Raw genomic sequence first — 7,582 nt, forward strand, 5'->3', positions numbered from 1 at the left:
TTTTCTACCATCCTTCAATATTCTACTTCTACTTCAATATTTTGCCACTATTCCTCAGTTCTATGCATTTTTCCCGCTGGCATCTGTCAGAAATGTCCTGAATGTATCTGATCCTTGCATGTGAATGTGCTGATGGCAGCCTCAGACTATGACAGTGTACATCTGGACTGTTTGTGTCAACTGTATGCTGCTGTCTCCTGACTCTTCTCCACTCCCAAGAATCAGCATCTGATCTTCGTCATCTGAAGGAATAATTTACAATCTGAAAATTTAGACCTTGTGGTAAGATTCTGCGGTTTAATTATATGTGGGATAATTATGATGTGACTTCTCTGATCTACATGTCCTGTGCTTTGGGTTGTATACAAGACTATGAGAAAGTGCCTGACAGATATATTGGTCATGGTATTTACCCCACCCCGATTCACATTAAAATATTGGCCACATGTTTAGTGATTCTGCCGCTAATTGCTGCTGTATTTTCAGTTTTCCTTTCAGACATTCAGCATCATGTTACTAAGAAGTCCAGCATAGTTGTAATGGAGGCAGCACATGTTGGAAGCATTCGCTCTGAGTTACAGCAGAGACTTCACTCAGCTAGTTGGCGATCTTTCAGATGAGGAGGTGACAAGCGTGAGATGTTGATGCCAGCATTAGCATGAAAGGTCAAGCTTTTTGCAGACTGATCTATTCGAGTCAAGTATACAGGTGAGAGAGATGGATGGACTAAAAAGTTGCTGCTTCAGGCAAGGTCTCAATCCCCATGGTGCGTCTGTTAGCAGGTTGTTGCATAGCATTGTGGGTAATGTAGGAAAACGCTAGCCAAAGGCAAAATCGACTGACTTTTGATTTCAATAGAATTTACTTCCAACAAAAACCTTAGAGCAAAAGAATCAATTTGGTAAAAGTCTTTGTATCCTCTCAGTTGTAATATTTATTATTTAATACATTTCATTTCAACTTTTTGGTAATCATTTTATTTGTAGATAAATGTCAGGAAGGTTTTATTACCGTTTGTTTAATGTCATGTGGTTATGTCATGTGTTTCCCCTACCTGTGTTGTGCCACACCCCTCTTATTGTTCTGTTTCCTGCCTTGTCACCTGTTTCCCATTATTCCTAATACGTTGCCCTATTTATACTTGCCCTTTTGTATCTGTAATTATAATAATAAGAAGAAGATATAGCATTTTATAACCTTAGTTTATCCTGAATATCAAATTATTATGAAAAAAGGAATACGCAGTCAGTCTGATTACATACAAAGAAATGACAGTTTATTTTTTGAGTAAAATTATTACGTTTCTTACAAGCAATGCAATTTCATTGCTTCTAGTAAACTTCATTTGTTGTTCTTTCAGCTGATCCCTATTTGGGGTCGCCACAGCGGATCATTTGGTCCACATGATTCGCTTTGGTGAAGGTTTTTCCCTGCCCTTCCTGACGCAACCCTCCCATTTAATCCGGGCTAGGGACCATTACTGAGAGTTAACTCTTCAGTGGCTGGATTTAGCGCCCTGCCCGGGAATCGAACCGGGATCCTGCTGCTGTACCACCAGGAGGCTGTTTAATTTAAACTTTAGATATTACTGTATATTACTGTATATAAAGCATTTGCTGCTCATCGCACTTCTGGTTAAATGCTAAACTGCATTTCGTTGCCTTGTACTTGTACATGTGTAATGATAAAGTTGAATCTAATCTAATCTCGTCTAATGTAATCTAATTTAAAAGTTTGAGATTAGATTGAACGATGTCGAGTGAGCGTGATCGAAGTATTAATATATTCACGTAGTATTAATATAAACCAGTTACAGTGTGAAATCTGATGCTGATGGGAAACACACTATAACTGAAGTGTTACATTCAGGTGATTAAAACACACATGGTAGAACAGTGCAGTGATAATGTGTCTTTAACAAAACACTAGTATTGTATGATTCTTAGCTCATGTGTGAGTTCAGTGTTTGTTCTTTATTTTATTCAGGGAATTAAATATACTCGCTCGAATCATGTTTAATGTAATGCAATATTTTTCTTTATCTTGATCCTATGACACCAAAATTTGGCAAAAGATGACAAGACGCTGTTTACAAACATGATTAGGAGCAATAAAATACATATTTCATTTGCTAGATTCAACATAGTTAATTCTGCAAGTTGTGTGTCAAGCTAGCTAATGTAGAGCATTAGGTATATATAGAGAGACAAAAGAATTGCTTTGTGAAAAAACTTTGTGTCATGTTCTAAAAACACAGCATGGCTTATTTTCTTATTTTTAAACTCGCAGTAACCATCAGTGCTTCAAATCTGATTATATGCTTGATTCGACTGGTATAAAAGTCAGAACAGCCAGATTCAGTCTTCATTACTTATTCACAGGATTAAGGAAAGCACTTCTACATGAGCTGTGCAAATTAGCCATGTTAGCTTTACCTCAATCAACATCATCTATTGACTGTGGATAGCTGGATAGGTTTCAGTAACGATTTAGTCAAACATGCTAATGATTAAGTTTAATATGCCTTGTACACCGATCAAGGTCAGTGTTCGTAGGCTGCCTGGAATCAGACTAAATTAGATGGTAATTCTCATCCGACCCAGCCGAGCGGATAGACAGATTTATCTGTTTGTTATAAGACCGAGCGTGTAATTAATCACAACAGAAAGCGACGTCTCCTGCATATGATCCGACTTCGACATTGAAAGTCGAGCCGCACAAAGCCGTGCACAAACATCAAAGCCCTCTCGTGCAGGCTTTTAATAAATAACACATGCACTTACAGGCAAACCACATACATCATTCAGTTCAGTTCAATGATATTTGTATAGCGCATTTACCAGCAGACATTGTCTCACAGAAGCTTTGCAGAAATATAAAAATTTAGAATAGAAAAAATATGTCTCATGTGAAAACATGAAGAAAATGAAGATGTGAAAGAATAAAAAAAAAAAAAAAAATCACATGTGAAAATAAATTAATAATGCATAATGAATCACTCGTGAAAATAAGTAACTTGCGTATAAAGTATTACATGTGAAACATGAACCATGTTTTTTTATTTTTTTAAATCACATGGGAAACCATGGGAAATGTCACATGTTAAATAAATCTGAAAAATAAAAATAAAACAACATGTAGAAAAAAACCCCCAAATGAATCATATTAAGAAAATCATGTGAAAATGAATTCATTGTGTGTGGAAAAAATAAAATAAAGTTTAGAAAATATGGAAACATATAAAGCTGATTAATGTTAACTTTTCTGTTTGTAATGGAGTTTTGCCTGTGAAGGACTGAGGAAGAGGACAAAAGCTTCACATATTGGATTTCCACTTGATCTAAACATGGCAGCATTACTAACACACACACACACACAGAGGTTAGCATCACACAAAGATGGTTAAAACGATTGTGTTGACCTCTGTGTGCAATAAAGGACAAAACCTCAAATCATCTTCCTCGTGAAGGGAACATAGTAAGAGAATAAGGGCGAAGGACGAAACTTGAGATAGAGACGCCGTGGCTGTGGAAAAAGAAGTTCTTGCGTGAGCTCGCCACAAATAGCGCTTGGTATCAAAATACCGTAAAGCGACGTGTCAAAACACAACCCATTCGCTCTCTATCTCTGGAAATGCAGAGTCAGCACAGTGAAGGTATAGCCGGAAATAGATTAGCAGAGAAAAAATGCTTTTACTGGAAGGAAAGTTGAGGTCTAGGGCTGGGTTATAAGAATGTTTTTACACTCTCACAGAATGTGCTGGAATTTGGTGAAGCAATTCATTGTCACATGAATTTTACAAGCACAATTAATTTTGTGAGTCAAGTGTTGGGTTTAAGTCGAACAATTCATTTGCTGATCATTACATGGGAAAACTAAATCCCACATTTGGTGGTATGAACTTCCCCTTCATGCCGAGCGCAGTGAGCCGAGCTGCACAGCGGGCACAGCAACCCTACAGCAGCCACTACAGTGCTCATCTTTGCCTTGTCATGTTTTCCTATGTTTTGTTTGGATTCATGTCACATCTCTGCCCTTGTATTGTCCTTGCTGGTCGCTCTCACCTGCTTTGAGTTTTCTCGCTGTCTTGTAATAGATGCTTAGTATTTGTATGTTTACACACAAACATATCCCTCAATACCAAGCCTTTTGTCCATGTCAGTTTTGATCTTTCCTGTCCTCGTATAGCCTGCTCGTTGTTCTCCTGATCTACTTCCGGGTTTAGATTTACCCTCATGTTTTTTCGACTGACTGATATTGTTATTGATTATATTAAAGATTCTCCATGTGCGCTTGCATCCTTTGTGAGATTGTGATGAAATAAGGATGACTGAGTGTATTTTATTTTAATGTATTTGTACATACATTTCTGAAAATATTGTCAATTTGACACGCGATATGAATTTTCACAACAAAATAATGTTCAGACTTTCATTTATTCACGGTACTTTGTACCGTGAAAAAGCAATGTGTCAAAGGCGTAATAAGTAAGTAAATCATTCAGTTAATGAATCAATTCAAATTTATTTGTACAAATCTTGTCACAAACCAGCTTTACAGAAATTAATAAAAATATATAAAAATGTATCTCTAATGAGCAGAGGTGATTATGGCAAAGAAAACTTTAGATGAGTTTTTTCTTTCTCTTCAACTTCAGCAAGTCGAGCTACTTTTACCAACACGAAGCTCACAAAGTTTTTTCCTTCTCTTAAACTTCAGCAACTTGCCAACCATAACAATGTTTTTGTTTTTAACTGAGTAATATATATAACTTTTTATCACCTTTTAATGTTTTGAAGCATCTAGGAAACAAGTTAGATCCTGTTTTTCCTTATGCTACAGCAGTTGTATACACCATCCTGAAATCTTTCTAATTAAGATATATATGAATCGAAATACTGTTTTTACCTCAAACAAACTCGACATGTTTGTGACATTTTCTGTTTTTTTGGCCATTTATTTGCAACTGTATCTATAACAAAACCATTTGAATCAACTGTAAAGCAAGCAGAGAAACCAGTCCTGTTTAAGCTTTCAGACCTCCATGTCTTTTCACTATTATAAGCTGTAAATTATCGGCTGAATAAATCACAGCGTTAGAGTTTGGCAGGTCCATCTGTCAAAGCACTCATTTTCCGTCTGTCTTTCTGGAGCATAAGTCTCTCGAGTGGTGATGTGTTTTTCTTTTCATTAAGCCATATTCAATTTGTGCCTATTTTTATGAGCCATTGTGGTGCTTATACTCCCCCCCCCTTAAAAAGAGCTAAATCTAACTCTAATCTTAAACTCAGTTACCACAAGTAAACATTTGAGCTCTCTTAATTTGTATTTATTTATCGTCGTAAATATCACTCCATCTTTCCTCAGCTGTATTGCTCCATCTTTCCAACACACTATCTTTCTAACTGCATTTCCTCTGCACCATCACCTTATCTTCTCTCCAATTCATCATTCCTCTTCACCATCACTTCATCTTTCCTCCACACCACCATTCCTCTGTACCAACACCTTCTTTCCTCCACTCCACCATTCCTCTGCACCATCACCTCATCTTTTCTCCACTCCACCATTCCTCTGCACCATCACCTCATCTTTTCTCCACTTCACCATTCCTCTGCACCATCACCTCATCTTTTCTCCACTCCACCATTCCTCTGCACCATCACCTCATCTTTTCTCCACTCCACCATTCCTCTGCACCATCACCTCATCTTTTCTCCACACCACCATTCCTCTGCACCATCACCTCATCTTTTCTCCACTCCACCATTCCTCTGCACCATCACCTCATCTTTCCTCCACTCCACCATTCCTCTGCACCATCACCTCATCTTTCCTCCACTCCACCATTCCTCTGCACCATCACCTCATCTTTTCTCCACTCCACCATTCCTCTGCACCATCACCTCATCTTTCCTCCACTCCACCATTCCTCTGCACCATCACCTCATCTTTTCTCCACTTCACCATTCCTCTGCACCATCACCTCATCTTTCCTCCACTCCACCATTCCTCTGCACCATCACCTCATCTTTTCTCCACTCCACCATTCCTCTGCACCATCCCTCTACCTTTCTTCCATTCCACCATTCTGCTTCACCATCATTCCATTCTACCATCACTCCACCATTCCGCTTCACCATCATTCCATTCTTCCTCCACTCTACCATCACTCCACCATTCCTCTTCATCATTTCATCTTTCCTCCACTCTACTATTCCTCTGCACCATCGCGCTATCATTTCCTCCACACCATCCCTCTACACCATCACCTCATCTTTTCTTCACTCCACCATTCCTCTGCACCATCACCTCATCTTTCATCCACTCCACCATTCCTCTGCACCATCACCTTATGTTTCATCCACTCCACCATTCTGCTTCACCATCTTTCCTCTATACCTCTACTCTGTCTTTCCTCTGCACCATCACTCCATCTTTCCAATGCACCATCATTCCATTTTTCTTCCATTTCACCATTCCTCTAAACCATAACTCCATCTTTTCGTCCACTTCACCATTCCTCTAGACCATCAATCCATCTTTCCAATGCACCATCACTCCATCTTTCTTCCATTCCACCATTCCTCTAAACCATAACTCCATCTTTTCGTCCACTCCACCATTCCTCTGCACCATCACTCCATCTTTCCTCCACTGCATCACTCGCATCACATCTTCCACTGACAGCTATATAACTGCTGCATTTGTGCCTATCTATCACAGCCTCCCCAATTAGATGTGGAATCCAGAGCCTCATTAGCTGCTCCATGTAGGACGATTCCTCCTGTTCCCCAGACGTAGCCATTCCCCCTCCCTCGTCCCATTAATGAGACACACTCCGTTTACACCGTGCTCCCAATTACCCAGTGGAAGCTCGATGGAGTACAGAATGGGGCCTGTCAGGTTTGTTGGCAGATCTTCAGAAAAAAAAAAAGTTTTCCCCCGGACCATGATGCATCCAGGGGGATTCTGAGGAGGTGAGCGTGACACAGAGCATCTGCTGACCGACTTTCACATCGGTGTCAGAGCAGAACCCTGAAAGCACAACACACACACACACACCTTGCTGTTTGTCTTCATTTATAGTCAGGAAATTAGCAGGTATCTGTTTATGCCTCAAGCGGTATGAGCTTAATGCCCTCAGTGGATAAGCCACTGATTATAGATGAAGAGTTCGGGTGTTAATGCTAGGAAATGATTAACAATAATTATTACAGGAAGCTGACTCCCACTCATTTGTGTTTATATATAATCATTAATTAAGACTCTTTTGTTTGTTTATGACTGAGTACAACAGCCCGGTGATGATATATGCATAGTTAAATCTTACAATCTTATTATGCAGGAATAATTGCAGCCACAGCAGAATGACAAAGAATGTGAAAGAGATGTGCGAGTTGTGATGTGGAATCAATTAGTGCTGTTCTATATCTTTGCCTCAATCTAAATTTATCTTCTTGTGTATCATCGCATATTGTCAGTCAATACATGCTGCCACAGTATGTATTCACAATAAACAAACAAAGAAAAATCATTTCTTCTTTAGCATTTTGTGTCATTGAGCCATTAAGTGTCCTGC

This window comes from Hemibagrus wyckioides, linkage group LG26, assembly GCF_019097595.1.
Source record: "Hemibagrus wyckioides isolate EC202008001 linkage group LG26, SWU_Hwy_1.0, whole genome shotgun sequence".
In the NCBI taxonomy this organism is placed as follows: Eukaryota; Metazoa; Chordata; class Actinopteri; order Siluriformes; family Bagridae; genus Hemibagrus; species Hemibagrus wyckioides.